The 17,042-nt window shown below is 38.9% G+C and overlaps 1 protein-coding gene and 1 long non-coding RNA gene across 2 annotated transcripts in view; both read left to right on the forward strand.

Annotated features, from left to right (window-relative positions):
• The window catches only part of XKR6 (XK related 6), a 318,835-nt gene that overhangs the window by 77,804 nt on the left and 223,989 nt on the right, over nucleotides 1–17,042 (forward strand). The window lies entirely within an intron of this gene.
• Nucleotides 6,999–13,333, forward strand: LOC131384089 (uncharacterized). Its single transcript, XR_009214602.1, has 2 exons — nucleotides 6,999–11,205; nucleotides 13,172–13,333. It is a non-coding gene; the product is annotated as an uncharacterized LOC131384089 (long non-coding RNA).

A 17,042-nucleotide genomic window follows, 5' to 3' on the forward strand; every position in this document is an offset into this window, starting at 1 on the left:
TCCATTAGAAATGAAGGGTAGAAACTTAGCCACATCCTGGTTTGTGTTTTGCCAAACAGAGGGGTTTCACTTTCCTCTTTGGTAAGATGAATATGCTTGATAATAGAATAGCATTAAGGTTGACTTTTTTCTCCCTGGAATGATTAAACTATAGTTTCATATGTAAATGCCAGTAAACTAGAATCATTCTAGTAGGGAAGATAAAGTAAATAAGTAAAAATATAGTATGTTAGTAGAAAATTGTGCTAGAGAGAGAGCTCAAGCAGGACAGGAGGGGGCTGGAGATTGCTTGGGATGGGATGAAGAGACAGGACTGTTTTAGAGAGGCTGCTCAGGGCGGTCCCTCTGAGCAGGTAGCACTGGAGCCAGCCCTCTGCTGAGATGAGGTGGCAAAGCCAAGAACATCATCAGGGAGGGAAGGGCAGTCCCAGAAGGGAGAGCACAGTGCAGGTGCCAGGTGGGGACCACGGGACACTGGAACTGCTTTGGTGTGTTGATTTCCAAATAGTGTCTGGCATTACCCTGAGATGAGGAGACTTTTTTGTTTTTCGTTTTTCTTTTTTTTTTCCCGAGGTGGGGGTGCATATTGGATTTCTTCAGGAGATTCAACCTGTTGAAAAATATGAAATACAGACATGTATATATACATAAAGATATATGTGAGTATTTTAAACTTTATATAGTCAAGTATCTTAAACTCTGCACACTTGAATTTTTAATCCTCCTGTATATCCATTATGATTATTTCCATTAGTTCCAGTTTGAGGTTGGTGGTGATATTGTCGTAGAAGCTTTGTCAGGCTTCACATTGTAGCAGATGGTCTTGAAGGTGGGGCATATCCTTGTGCAGTGTGACTAGTTGCCTGTCCAATATGAAGTAGAAAAGCAGATTTCTAGATTACAGTATTTGTCAACAAAATTCGCTGATTAAAAAAAAAAAAACCTTTAGTTTATGTTTATAACGACAGGGTCCATAATCAGATTGTTGTTGGCAACTTAAAGCAAGTTGTCGAGAGAAATATTGTAAATGGTTTTGTTTGTGTGTAGGGAATGGGCTTTTATTTTTTTCTAGACAGAGTTGCTCTGCCACCCAGGCTGGAGTGTGGTGGCGCAATCTCTGCTCTCTGCGATCGCCACCTCCCAGGTTCAAGCCATTCTCCTGCCTCAGCCTCCCCAGTAGCTGGGATTGCAGGCGTATGCCACCACACCTGTCTGTTTTTTGTATTTTTAGTAGAGACGAGGTTTCCCCATGTTGGCCGGGCTGGTCTGGAACTCCTGACTTCAGGTGATCCACCCGCCTCAGCCTCCCAAAGTGCTGGGATTACAGGCATGAGCCACCGCGCCCGGCAGAGGCATGGGCTTTTTAATCACTGAAATGTTAACTTATTGTGTTAGTGAGCTTGTTTATTCCATTGCTAGATAATGAATTGTGTGTTACTTTTTCCTGCCTAGTTTTCCCCTGGAAAACAGAATCAACCATACCAAATATTAGTGAGGGTCCAAGTCAGATTAAATAGTATGAGTCAATCTGCGCTCAAAATAAATACGAACTAAAACGAGATGCTAACAGGTTGACAGTGATTACCAATGGTAAACAGACCATTAGGAGAGGTTTAAGCTGTCACTAACTTTCTGAAGAACAATTACATTATTTACCAATTATAGTGGCCTGATATCTAAAGAATTGGCCTGATATCTAAAGAATATCTTATTTTCTAAATAAGAGTGCCAATGGAAAAATGTCAAAATCTTATACCTGCCACTGCTTATGCACCCATTGGCTAGTAGTCAGCAGTGAAACTAATTGAGACTCCTGTCATTTTGGGCGTGTGGAGGGGCCTGTGAGGGTCACAATCTAGTCATGCTGGCATGATCATGCCTCCTTTCCTCCTGCTGAATGGTTCAGCTATATAACTAAAGAATTCTGTATCGGATTAGTGTTGATTTGGGGCAAATATGAGATCTGTAAAGTAAAATGGACAAATAATAGTTTCGTAGCACATTCTGCTTTGCCTCCTGCCTAGAGACTGATCTTCTGTGATGTTTTACCAGGCAGCCTGACTGGTTTCATGTCTTCTGTCTGTAATAGTGGGTGTCCCATAAAAAGGCAAGACTGTATTTTCAAAGTAGCTGGGTTTGGAGTCTTAAGATCACTGGAAGAGTCTGTGGCAACAGCAGTTCGCCTGGATTGGCCTTGTCTCTGGGATGGAAGAGATGAAAAACAATTGATTATCACTCACTTTGTGGCACACTCTGTGCTATTGAATATTGAATATCCCATTAAGTCCTTAAGAGCAAACACCAGACCTTGAGGCTTGCCCCTCATTTATAGGAGTCAGGAGTGAACATGCACTTTGTATGCAAGTATACTTTGCAAGACGGTATGCAGATAGGCGAGCCTTGGAAAGGTAAGCAGTGGCCATGTGAGAGAAGCACAGAGCTCACACCGACTGGCAGTTACCACCCATTGGGCTATCCCAGCACCTCTGCTTCTGGCCACAAATGAATTCCAGCGTTCACAAAGTGACTCCTGATAGGACTCACTCATGGCTCTCAATCTCTTTCCATTTTGAGAAATTCAATCCATAGAATTTTGAAATGCTGAAATAGCAGAGCATCCTTGAAAAACATCTTTGTTATCAAAAGAGTAATTGTTCATGTTAGAAAAATTCTGTAGGCAGATAAAGTGACAAGCAAAAAGCTCTTTCCCCCATTCTTCTGTGCCTAGCAGGCTCTTGGGTAACCCTCCCGTGTTCCTTCACTCCTCCCTCTTACTCTTGTCTCTTAAACTGGTTTTTAAGAAATAGTACTTTTGAAATGAATGGCATTGTATATCTGTTCAGCAGCATCATTTATGCACTTAATAATGTATCTAGGACACTTTTCCCTGGCTACGTGAAAGGTAACAATTTTTTTTAAATTTTATTATTATTATACTTTAAGTTTTAGGGTACATGTGCACAACGTGCAGGTTTGTTACATATGTATACATGTGCCATGTTGGTGTGCTGCACCCATTAACTTGTCATTTAGCATTACGTATATCTCCTAATGCTATCTCTTCCCCCTACCCCCACCCCACAACAGGTCCCGGTGTGTGATGTTCCCCTTCCTGTATGCAAGTGTTCTTATTGTTCAGTTCCCACCTATGAGTGAGAACATGTGGTGTTTGGTTTTTTGTCCTTGTGATAGTTTGCTGAGAATGATGGTTTCCAGCTTCATCCATGTCCCTACAAAGGACATGAACTCATCATTTTTTATGGCTGCATAGTATTCCATGGTGTATATGTGCCACATTTTCTAAATCCAGTCTATCATTGTTGGACATTTGGGTCGGTTCTAAGTCTTTGCTATTGTGAATAGTGCCGCAATAAACATACGTGTGCATGTGTCTTTATAGCAGCATGATTTATAATCTTTTGGGTGTATATCCAGTAATGGTATGGCTGGGTCAAATGGTATTTCTAGTTCTAGATCCCTGAGGAATCGCCACACTGACTTCCACAGTGGTTGAACTAGTTTACAGTCCCACCAACAGTGTAAAAGTGTTCCTATTTCTCCACATCCTCTCCAGCACCTGTTGTTTCCTGACTTTTTAATGATGGCCATTCTAACTGGTGTGAGATGGTATCTCATTGTGGTTTTAATTTGCATTTCTCTGATGGCCAGTGATGATGAGCATTTCTTCGTGTGTTTTTTGGCTGCATAAATGTCTTGTTTTGAGAAGTGTCTGTTCATGTCCTTCGCCCACTTTTTGATGGGGTTGTTTGTTTTTTTCTTGTAAATTTGTTTGAGTTCATTGTAGATTCTGGATATTAGCCCTTTGTCAGATGAGTAGGTTGCAAAAATTTTCTCCCATTCTGTAGGTTGCCTGTTCACTCTGATGGTAGTTTCTTTTGCTGTGCAGAAGCTCTTTAGTTTAATTAGATCCCATTTGTCAATTTTTGCTTTTGTTGCCATTGTTTTTGGTGTTTCAGACATGAAGTCCTTTCCCATGCCTATGCCCTGAATGGTATTGCCTAGGTTTTCTTTTAGGGTTTTTATGGTTTTTGGTCTAACATTTAAGTCTTTAATCCATCTTGAATTAATTTTTGTATAAGGTATAAGGAAGGGATCCAGTTTCAGCTTTCTACATATGGCTAGCCAGTTTTCCCAGCACCATTTATTAAATAGGGAGTCCTTTCCCCATTTCTTGTTTTTGTCAGGTTTGTCAAAGATCAGATAGTTGTAGATATGCGGCTTTATTTCTGAGGGCTCTGATCTGTTCCATTGGTTTATATCTCTATTTTGGCACCAGTAGCATGCTGTTTTGGTTACTGTAGCCTTGTAGTATAGTTTGAAGTCAGGTAGCGTGATGCCTCCAGTTTTGCTCTTTTGGCTTAGGATTGACTTGGCTCTGTTTTGGTTCCATATGAACTTTAAAGTAGTTTTTTCCAATTCTGTGAAGAAAGTCATTGGTAGCTTGATGGGGATGGCATTGAATCTGTAAATTACCTTTGGCAGTATGGCCATTTTCACGCTATTGATTCTTCCTACCCATGAGCATGGAATGTTCTTCCATTTGTTTGTATCCTCTTTTATTTCCTTGAGCAGTGGTTTGTAGTTCTCCTTGAAGAGGTCCTTCACATCCCTTGTAAGTTGGATTCCTAGGTATTTTATTCTCTTTGAAGCAATTGTGAATGGGAGTTCACTCATGATTTGCCTCTCTGATTGTCTGTTATTGGTGTATAAGAATGCTTGTGATTTTTGTACATTGATTTTGTATCCTGAGACTTTACTGAAGTTGCTTATCAGCTGAAGGAGATTTTGGGCTGAGACAATGGGGTTTTCTAGATATACAATCATGTCATCTGCAAACAGGGACAATTTGACTTCCTCTTTTCCTAAATGAATGCCCTTTATTTCCTTCTCCTGCCTGATTGCCCTGGCCAGAACTTCCAACACTATGTTGAATTGGAGTGGTGAGAGAGGGCATCCCTGTTTTGTGCCAGTTTTCAAAGGGAATGCTTCCAGTTTTTGTCCATTCAGTATGATATTGGCTGTGGGTTTGTCATAGATAGCTCTTATTATTTTGAGATACAGGCCATCAATACCTAATTTATTGAGAGTTTTTAGCATGAAGTGTTGTTGAATTTTGTCAAAGGCCTTTTCTGCATCTATTGAGATAATCATATGGTTTTTGTCTTTGGTTCTGTTTATATGCTGGATTACGTTTACTGATTTTCGTATGTTGAACCAGCCTTGCATCCCAGGGATGAAGCCCACTTGATCATGGTAAATAAGCTTTTTCATGTGCTGCTGGATTCAGTTTGCCAGTATTTTATTGAGGATTTTTACATCAATGTTCATCAAGGATATTGGTCTAAAATTCTCAGTATGTTGTATTCAGGAAACCCATCTCACGTGCAGAGACACACATAGACTCAAAATAAAGGGATGGAGGAAGATCTACCAAACAAATGGAAAACAAAAAAAGGCAGGGGTTGCAATCCTAGTCTCGGATAAAACAGACTTTAAACTAACAAAGATCAAAAGAGACAAGGCCATTACATAATGGTAAAGGGATCAATGCAAGAAGAAGAGCTAACTATCCTAAATATATATGCACCCAATACAGGAGCACCCAGATTCATAAAGCAAGTCCTTAGTGACCTACAAAGAGACTTAGACTCCCACAGAATAATAATGGGAGACTTTTAACACCCCACTGTCAACATTAGACAGATCAACGAGACAGAAAGTTAACAAGGTTATCCAGGAATTGAACTGAACTCTGCACCAAGCGGATCTAATAGACATCTACAGAACTCTCCACCCCAAATCAACAGAATATACATTCTTTTCAGCACCACACCACACCTATTCCAAAATTGACCACATAATTGGAAGTAAAGCACTCCTCAGCAAATGTAAAAGAACAGAATTTATAACAAACTGTCTCTCAGACCACAGTGCAATCAAACTAGAACTCAGGATTAAGAAACTCACTCAAAACCGCTCAACTACATGGAAACTGAACAACCTGCTCCTGAATGACTACTGGGTACATAACGAAATGAAGGCAGAAATAAAGATGTTCTCTGAAACCAATGAGAGCAAAGACACAACATACCAGAATCTCTGGGACACATTTAAAGTAGTGTGTAGAGGGAAATTTATAGCACTAAATGCCCACAAGAGAAAGCAGGAAAGATCTAAAATTGACACCCTAACATCACAATTAAAAGATCTAAAGAAGCAAGAACAAACACATTCAAAAGCTAGCAGAAGGCAAGAAATGACTAAGATCAGAGCAGAACTGAAGGAAATAGAGACACAAAAAACCCTTCAAAAAATCAAAGAATCCAGGAGCTGTTTTTTTGAAAAGATCAACAAAATTGATAGACCACTAGCAAGACTAATAAAGAAGAAAAGAGAGAAGAATCAAAGAGATGCAATAAAAAATGATAAAGGGGATATCACCACTGATCCTACAGAAATACAAACTACCATCAGAGAGTATTATAAACACCTCTATGCAAATAAATTAGAAAATCTAGAAGAAATGGATAAATTCCTTGACACATACACTTTCCCAAGACTAAACCAGGAAGAAGTTGAATCTCTGAATAGACCAATAACAGGCTCTGAAATTGAGGCAATAATTAATAGCTTACCAACCAAAAAAAGTGCAGGACCAGATGGATTCACAGCTGAATTCTACCAGAGGTACAAGAAGGAGCTGGTACCATTCCTTCTGAAACTATTCCAATCAATAGAAAAAGAGGGTCCCCTCCCTAACTCGTTCTATGAGGCCAGCATCGTCCTGACACCAAAGCCTGGCAGAGACACAACAAAAAAAAAGAAAGGTAACATTTTTTTAAACCAGCTTCCTTGACAGACATTGGGCTTGTTTTGCAGGTTTCATTTTTTGTATATTAAGAGTACTACTGTATTGTAGTTATAAACAATCTCCTCGTACAAATATTTTTGCTTACATGTGAGAATAAATAAGAATCTGGTCCCAGAAGTTAAATTTCTGGGTCAAAAGCATGCAGATTTTAACATTTTGGTAAATAACGTTATTATTATTCAAAAAGTTAGTGCTGGTGTATACCTCTCCTAACGGTCTGTTTGGATGCCTGGTCCCCCACACTCTTGGTATTTCCTGTCACTCTGTTAGCATCTCATTTGGGTTTATATTGCTTTTTAGTGGGTTTGAAGGTATTTTTCTGTATTTATTGGTCTTGTTTTCCTTGATGAATTGTCTGTAATTGTTGCACAGTTTTTATGGGGTTTTCTTTTTCTTGGGAATTTATAAGAACTTTATTCATATTAATACTTGCTAGAATTTTTTCTTTGTTTATGTTGTTTGTTTATAAGTGGTTTTTTGGCCACTTTTTAATCAGTTGTGTTCTTTTTTGGCTCCTAGGGTTTATGTCATAATTAAAGTTCTTCATGTGCCTTAAAATGTATTTTTAAAAATTTCAGCCATATTTTCTTTGAACTTTTTTATGGTTTCACATTTTCAGTTGAAATGTGACATTTCTGGAATTTATTTTGGCTTAAGGAATGAAGATAGAGATGCAGCCTTAAGTGTCCCAAATGGCCAGCCGCTGCCCCCACGCTGTCATTCAGACATTCTGTTTTCTTCCTGTGGAATCCTTCAGTTTGGGATTTTCTGACTGATAAATGTGTTGTGTTTAGGGTGCAAGCTGCATATGTGAAGTTGCAGGACTCCCACAGAAATTAAGAATGCTGTTGGTTTTTGCTGGGTTAGGAGACAAGAGGTGTATGTGTCAGACAGGAAATCTTAGAATCTGTCAAGTGCTGGAAGCAGAAAGAAAACTTCCAAGAGGGGACTACAGTGTTCAGGTTGCAGGTTCACCCGTAGTGTATCATGGGGCTTAACCCTTTCTATAAAAAAGATTCAGTCTAAACTAAGGCAACAGTTTTTCATGAAAATATCTTTGACGTTGAATGTTCTTAAATTAGTAGCATTTGTTTTTATAGAAGTTTGACTCTATAGTTTATCTAAATTTGTAACTAACTCACTAGAATTCATCAACCTGTTAAATGGGAGACAGTGTACTATTACTGAAGTGGTGGATGGAGTTTTGTGAGTAGTAAAACTTAAGACTGAGTATATAGTTAGTAAGCCAAAATACACCTCTGAGGATTCAGCCTCCTTGTTTTATCATCAAAGGCCTAAAGTGGAAGTAGTGAAAGTTGTGGAGTTAGGACAGTGTCGCAGTTATTGTCGACTGTAACCTGCATTACAAAACATCAAGTGGTTGAAGCAAAAAGGGGGAAATGGTATCTGTGAGTGTGGCATGGATGAGGTTGTGAGATGTAAGGGGGACATCTGAGTTCGGGAGGCGAATGAAGCCTCTCAGCTGCTTTTAGTTCTTGCCGAAGAATGGTAGCAGATAGGCCTGGTGTCGTGGCTCATGCCTGTAATCCCAGCACTTTGCGAGGCTGAGACAGGTGGATCACCTGAGGTCAGGAGTGCGAGACCAGCCTGGCCAACATGGAGAAACCCCGTCTCTACTAAAAATACAAAAATTAGCCAGGTGTGGTGATGGGCCCCTGTAATCCCAGCTACTCGGGAAGCTGAGGCAGGAGAATCGCTTGAACCCAGGAGGTGGAGGTTGCAGTGAGCCAAGATTGTGTGACTGCACTCCATCCTGGGTAACAGAGCAAGACTCTGTCTCAAAGAGAGAAAAATCAAGTAAGAGTTGAGCTGTGGTTAGCCGACAGGTTCTCTGTGTTGACACAGGACAAATTTGGGATACACAGATGAGCACGTTTAAGACTTAGAGTAGAAAAAGGGTATCTATGAATTAGTTATGTTTTCTCTGAAGCTTCCTATGAACTGAAAAGAATAGGACCCTCTGACACACACGGGAAAGAAGGAAGGGTTTCACTGCTTGCACAGAAGACCAGCATACAGTTATCCATGTTTAAAATTTGAATGCAGCCAAATCTAAAACTTAAGAATCATCTTACGAACATCTGTGGGAAATGTACTTTCAAAGCTTATTGATTTGCTTAAAACCCAGATATGACTCCCAATAGTTCTTGTCTTCTTTTTTCTAAGTATTTAAGCATAAACTGTAGTATATTACTTTAAAGTATTTTCTGAGACCTATGAACTTTAGAGTCAAAACATTTCACTTGGTAGTATTTGTCAAGATATTAAATTTAATTGGACTCCATGAAAAATTGTAGAAGATAAGCCAACTCAGAAATGTATTTATTCTTCTGGTTTTAACCCATTTATGCTGGAGGTTGCAAATTTTTTTGTGAAAAATCAGGCCTTGGTGATGACCTTGAGCAGTGGGATACAAATAACTCCCACAAGCTTAGCGTTGCAGTAATGGAACAGTAGGCTTAAATGGGTTAAGATGAACATGGAGCTTAATTTGAATCAGGTGCATATATTTTGATATTTTTTTGGTAACGTATCATATTCCCACAAAATTAAAAAAGTCATTGGTATATGTAGAACCAGCAGAGAAATGCAAAACGTTGAACGATAATGTTAGTGTAGACTATATGTGATAATTTATGAATAATATTTAATGGGCATAGATGAATGGTGTAAAACATTCTGTAACATATTTGTCTTCATTACAGTATAGCTAGGGCCAATTCTTTAAGTATAACTTTAGCAGCAGAATTTCTGAATTTTAAATTATGGCTTCAGTTGAATGAAGTACTCTTAAAATAAATGGTTTTTGAAGGTACTTGGCAGATTTAACCTTTCAAAATAGCCTGAGGCATTATGTTTGGGACCAAAACTACCAGCATTCTCCAAATGAGAGAGAATTAATTTCCAGGATTAAAGTAAGATTTTGAAAACATCAGCTTCACACTGAAGAGACAGACACATGATGAGTTGAGGTCATTGACAGCGACAGCAGAGAGATTCAGGGTTCTCAGTGGATTTTGTTTGAAATCCTGCAGCCTCATTCTGTTGTCACTTAATACATACTGCCCTCCTACCTGTTGTGGAATCTCCTTAGCATCATAGCCCAGACTTGAGACCCCAAATTAGGAAATAGATGACTGAGGACTCCAGACTCGCTGATGAGGTTTAGAATTCATTCTGTCATACCAAGCACTTAATTCCAGTGCTTAGAAACATTCGGTATTTGTTGAATGAGTGAGTGCCTTATTTTGGTTAGAGAAACAGGTTAGTTTTCATGTTCTATGAGTACTGCTATTGGAACCAAGAGTTGTGAATACACAAAAATATATTTCTGAGGGCCAGGCTATTGTTACGGTTTAGCATTATACTGACCTTTCTTTCTTGCCCTCCCATATATATATATATACACATACATACATATATGTGTGTGTGTGTGTGATCTAAGTGGCTGACTTCATTAAAATATTGTTAAATTTAACTCTATAAAAAATAAATGTTCGACCGAGTGCGGTGGCTCACGCCTGTAATCCCAGCACTTTGGGAGGCTGAGGTGGGTGGATCCCCTGAGGTCAGGAGTTCAAGACCAGCCCAGCCAACATGGTGAAACCCTGTCTCTACTAAAAATAGAAAAATTAGCGGGTATGGTGGTGGGCGCCTGTAATCTCAGCTACTTGGGAGCCTGAGGCAGGAGAATCGCTTGAACCCGGGAGGCAGAGGCTGCAGTGAGCTGAGATCCACACCACTGTACTCTAGTCTGGGTGACAGAGTGAGACTCTGTCTCAAATAAATAAATAAGTAAATAAACCAATGTTTTATAATCTCAGGAAATGAATCAAATATGACTTTAGCTTTGTAGAACCAACTTGGATTTCAATTGTTACGATACCCAGCGGCTAAAAGGATAAGACGGGCACTACTCCATTCAGAATAGGATTGTGATTCTCTGTGTAGAAATGTGTACATTTTCATTTTTCTGTGATAAAAATGGCTTCTAATATTTTGTATTTTAGTGTCATGTTAGAGATTTCATTCCATGCTCATTTGTTCATTCACATGTATTTTTATTTTTAGCTCTAAGCGAAAGACATGAGGCCTCAGCCTGAAATGAGGTTGTTTTGAGGTCATCTGATTTCTGACTAGAAGGTGAGCGATCGCCTCGTCCTGAAACCACTTCAGCCCGAATGGTAAATGGCAAAGCCAGCGAGAGGGAGGCCTTCATGTGTTTCCGTGTCTGTGCTGCCCCAGTTCCTTCCTCTTCAAGATTAAAAACATTTTAAAGTTGTAAACCAAAGGTATTAAACATACTGACGTATCTTACCTAAATTAGCTCAAATGTTTTACAAAAGGGCTTACATCATAAATGCTAATTAAACCTTTTAGAGCTGTTTTAACATGGCTTTTTAAAGTGAGCTCTTGTGAGCTACCTAATCAGCAACAAAATACTTATTATATGAAAAAACCTGAGCCATTAGGAGTTGGAGATTGAAATTTTTTTTTTTAAACAATAGGGTTTGCCCTTAAACAAAAGGGAATCCAGACTTACAGGTTTTTAGACTAGAAAGTAAGGATTCTTGCCACAACTTTTTTTTCTATGTTAAAGAATTGTAATGTTTTATGTATATGTGTGTGTTTGTTTATTTTACTTTTTAAAATATGAAGTGCCTATGGAGAATGTTAGGTGTATCAGTTAGCTTTAAGCTATTACATGTTCAAATATGTTTTTTAGTTGAAGATAATACAGTGGCTTCTTTTTACATTTTGGTAAAACTGTTTTGGGTGGAGGGGAGTGTTATTTAATTATTAAATGTATTCTGATGGACCGTGTCTTTTTAAATATGTTGAGATAGTGGTGCTTATAAGGCAGTTACTATGTTTAACTCTCCTAAAAATAGAATTCCAATAAGGTTTTTGCTTGGAGTTCAGATTTACACTAAGCCATTATTTCAAATAAGTCGTTCTTTATAGTACTTCATTTCTTTTACTATGTGTAACAGCATTAATAACAAATATAGTATCACAGATTTACTTATGTTTAGCCTAAATTCTGCATTTAATTATGAGATGCTGAGAAAATTAAATTTCATCTCATTCTGGAGGGTGCTGCAGAAGGCAAATTGTAAGGAACTGAAAACATCATCATTTTTTAAGTCATCTTTATTTTCATGTTTCTCTTCTAGAGGATCAGTTGTCCTGTAATTCTGTGTTACTTAATTTCCTACAAACAGTATTTTCTTACTGCTTAATCTCAGATGTGGAGAGTGGTTTAACATTTGTAAAATGTGTTCTTTTCCTTCATGTATGTGGCTTTCTGTAATGTTAGGGAGAATTATTCACATACACTAAGAAAAAATTGCTGACCAGCTGGCCATGGAAGTCTGGGCCCCATTAGGTTGACTGGGAGAGCAGTGATTTTATGTGTGTGGACTCTTAATAATTTCTGCTTCCCCAGGCCAGCTTTGCCTTGTTCTTAAAGAAAAACCAGTGTGGACTCAGTGGTTCTTTGTTTTACCATGTCTCCTGATGTGTTGTTTTATGGTTTTGGAAATATGAACTCTGAACTCTTGATTTTCTGTGGAAAAATTAAATAAGCTGGTCTAAGTAGCATGGTCTTTAAGCCTATAGTAAACGTTTTGTTCATACAGCTCATTTTTTTATATTAATATTTTTAGTGAGAAATAATACTGATGTTTTTATTTTTGGAAATTTTGATTTCTTTTGCCAAAAAAATTGTTTTTTTTCTTTTTCAAAAAAGGCCTACCTCTTTGTGGTTAGAACAGCTTTGAAGAGCATCTTTCTTAGTTCATGTGCTAAAAGTTAATGTAATAGAAGCACAAAGACTTTAACCACTATTAGTCGACTAAAAAAATAGTTTCTGAAAGTATGAGTTTCATAAAAACAAAATCTATAATTTTATTTATGCATCTGAATGTCACCGCGATGACAGCTTTTAAAAGAAAATAAAGACAGATCTAATGCCACTTTAAAGGCTCAAATTATAAATGTGGAGATATTTTGACCCAGTAAATACTCTATAATTATATAGGTGGTGTGGTTGAGTATTGTGTAATATTTATTTTGCTTTATGAAAACTGCCTTGTTTTTAAATAAAACTTTAATATTAGACTTAAGAGCTTATAACGGTAAGATGATAAAAAGTATTAACTTAAAATGTTTTGAAAATTATAAAAGTAATTATTGACCTTTCTAAGAAAGTCTTTCCTTTGACATTGTTTAATTTGTTTCCTTTTTGTTTTTTAGGTTTGCAATTTTTTTTGGTGATGGCATGTTCAGAATCTTGGATCCCTAAGTTCAATACATTGGACATATTTAGGAACTCTGGAAATTATGTTGATTTCACATATCTAGTAACTTACTAGATGAATCAGTAGATTTCATTAAAGTATATATAATAACAGATAATTATGATGTTGTACTTCTGGGCTGACATGCATGTCTCACATTATCAGCTATCAGTATTAGTGTCATGCTTTGGAGATAGTTATCTTTTGAAGGTTTTGAGGGTTCTTATGAACCTCAGTTTTCCCAGGCAGTTTATGTGATTCCTCCTATGCCTGTTCTTGTCTTTTCTATCTGCTTGCAGTGTAAGTTACTTAGATCAGAGGCAATTATTTTTCAGGAAGAAAGAGATCATCAAGTGACAATCCTAAAGGCAGTAATGACAAAATTTCAATCTGGAACCGGTCTCAGAATGGCCTGTGTTAGAATATGCAAAGTCCACCCAAATTATATCCAAATATACTTGTGGCACAGTGCTACCAGTTTTCAAAATGAGACGTATTTATGTAGGGCAGAAGTGCCAATGAGGAGAGAGAAGGAGCTGTTCAGTTTGCCCTCCAGCTGCCACCTCCTTCTATTATTGGCTGAATGAATTGTGCAAAATTAGTAGCCAAAAGGTAGACAGTGTGAATGAAAGGGAGGAGAAGGAAAGAAACTTTAATTTCCAGGGAAGATTATTTATCCTTTAAAAAATGGAAAGTTGGCCGGGCGCGGTGGCTCACGCCTGTAATCCCAGCACTTTGGGAGGCCTTGGCGGGCGGATCACGAGGTCAGGAGATCGAGACCATCCTGGCTAACACAGTGAAACTCTGTCTCTACTAAAAAAACAGCTGCCGCCTCCTTAATACAAAAAATTAGCCGGGCGTGGTGACAGGCGCTTGTAGTCCCAGCTACTCATGAGGCTGAGGCAGGAGAATGGCGTGAACCCAGGAGGTGGAGCTTGCAGTGAGCCCAGATGGTGCCACTGCACTCCAGCCTGGGCAACAGAGCAAGACTCCGTCTCAAAAAAAAAAAAGGAAAGTTGAGTGTATTCCATGTACCTGAACATGCTATTTAAGACTGTGGGCTACTTTCAGAATGTAGACTAATGTGTTCTCGACCATTGAAATGAATGAGAATTTGTATTTGATAGGAGAGTCAGAAAGTCCTTGAGCGGTTATCTTTTTTTCTTACCTGTTCCTGGGATTAAGAAACTTTTGAGACGCATTCTGGGGCAGATACATATGATGGTCAAGTAATTGACCACAACGGGAAGACTGACTTTTAAGGCGACATCCAGAGCAACGTGGAAATGGATCAAGGGGAAAGGATGAAGAGAATGCACGGAACTATGGAGACTGAGTAGAAGCTTAGTGGAATGTTCATGTATTCATTTATTGAAAGTTTCATTGTTGGTGGATTATCCAATATTTCTGAAACTAGTGTATAGCAGAAGTTTTCATAACGTTTCTATTAGATGGCTTTTGGAAGCTGAATAGTCTACCGCAATACCCCTGGCTCCTTTCTGCTTTGCTTGTTCTAAGAGAAATTGGCTGGTAATGTATTTAATATAAAGCACAGCGAAAACATTAAGTAGGTTTTTAAAGGCCACGTGCAGTGGCTCACGCGTGTAATCCCAGCACTTTGGGAGGCCAAGGTGGGCTGAGCACTTGAGGTCAGGAGTTCAAGACCAGCCTGGCCAACATGGTAAAACCCCTTCTCTACTAAAAATACAAAAGTTAGCTGGATGTGGTGGCGGGCACCTGTAATCCCAGCTACTCAGGAGGCTAAGGCAGGAGAATTGCTTGAACCTGGGAGGTGGAGGCTGCAGTAAGCCGAGATCGTGTCACTGCACTCCAGCCTGGGCGACAGAGTAAGACTCCATCTCAAAGACAAACAAAAACAAAAAAAACACATTAAGTAGGTTTTTAAAAGTCACATTAAATTTTAATTTGAACCTCTATCGCCTGTTTAGCCACTTTCTCATTGTGACAGGCTTTTGGAAACTTTTATTCTGTGATACTTTCGTCAGTAGAGGTGTTTCCTCTTAGCCAATTCTAGTCACAATATTGACTGGGCCCAGGCATTTGATACACCCAGAAGGAATTAACCAGACAGGAGAAATCTTGGTCCCTACTGGAATGAATAGTTTAAAGACGCATCTTAGATTCTGAAAACTGTGAGCACAAATGAAAGAGACCCAAGAGGGAAAAACTGCAGAGCCTAAGAATAAAAAATGGTAGTGGGGTTGGGGGATAAACTCGCCCAGAGCTGACTTAAAGTGCTGTCAGGGAAGGAAGTGCCTTTCCTGGGGAGGATGAGATGGTGCATGCAGGGTCTGAAGCTGTAGGCGTTCTGGTGTTGGATAGGTCACACTAACGGGCTGCAGTGTCTTAAGGGTAGTGGCATGAGATCTTTGGAAGTATTGATACATTTCCTAACAGTGAGTTTGATTTTGTTCTGGTATGTTCTGAATGGACATGTGGCTCAAAGATTAACTTAGCTAAAAATAAGTATATTAGATATTAGGGAAATATTGTTAATAAAGGTCTTCTGTCCCTGTTGGATAACTTCAGAAAATAATGTAGACAACTGAAGGTAGTGGAGATGATGGCATGAATACAGTCAGGGTTTGATGCTTGCTTCCTAGAAACTTCCTACAAATAGAACAGATCTAGACATAGGGAAATAAGGTTCCAAATAAAATCTTAAAACTTTCATTCAGATTTTGTGTTGGCCTCAGTTGTACTAGAAGAGCGTTTCACTATGTGTCTCTTGGGGAATCTGCACCTTCTGGGTCGCTGCACTTCACAGCCCGGCATATCACTGAGAATTCAGAAATCTGACTACCCAGGGACGAACACATCGTTATGAGTTCAGGTGCACTAAATACATAGGAACACCCAGAGAAAATGAGCCCGAAACAATGGTTCTTTTTATTTTGGAAGTTTCAGACAAACTCTTTGGAAAATTGAAGAAATCTATGGATCCTTTTCCTGCGAAGACTGTACAGACATACATATTCGTGTGGTTTCTTTGGGTGTAGGGACTGGCCCTGGTCATGTGTCAGGAAGCCCCAATCCAGAAGATCGTCTTCATTTTACCTTAGCCAGTGATCTGACTCTGTTCTCGCGCCCATCCGTGATTGATTCTCTGTCACCTTGGAATGGAGCGTCAGATGTTGAAGGTCCCTCACTGCTTTTCCACGCATAGAACTGAGCCACACGGCAAGAGCTTCCTAATGAAATGGACGGAAACTCTCTGCAAAGGGCTGCCCCAGAAGCACAGGTGATAGAAATAGAGTCCAAGGCACTAAGGCTGCTGAGCCACAGTCCTCCTAGGCGATGCCTCCTGCTGGCTTAGTGGGTTTATTTCGTAAGTTGAGTACTAATGTCCTGTATTTTAAATGAACATATTTCTTCTAACATTTCTAGCAATTATGAAGGTTTTCTCCCTAAATGTGACTTTTTCTTATGTCTTGGGGTATCACATTTACAGTGTAACATGTGTACTTCAAATTATAGTAGTGACTGGAAATTTAGGATTCTGTTGTTTCATAACGCTTAAATCTGCAGCACATTTTCAGGAAAATGGTCAAGATTCACAGATAATTCCTTCCTTATTCCGTTCAGATTTTACAATTGTATGGTTATTTCTGAATTTGGTTAATTTGTTTATAAGTGTAGTGGACATTTAACAGAACAGATGCACCTGACTATCTGATTAAAAATGTGTTTCAACACAAGGGTCCCTTTGCGTGGTTCCAATCTCTGTTTTGGGATCTGGGATTCTCCACCTGTGACATCGTTCACTGGAACTTTCCTGCAAAATACAGCCTCGCTGAGAGGCGCCT

The sequence above is a fragment of the Hylobates moloch genome, unplaced genomic scaffold (genome assembly GCF_009828535.3).
Source record: "Hylobates moloch isolate HMO894 unplaced genomic scaffold, HMol_V3 SCAFFOLD_8, whole genome shotgun sequence".
NCBI lineage: Eukaryota > Metazoa > Chordata > Mammalia > Primates > Hylobatidae > Hylobates > Hylobates moloch.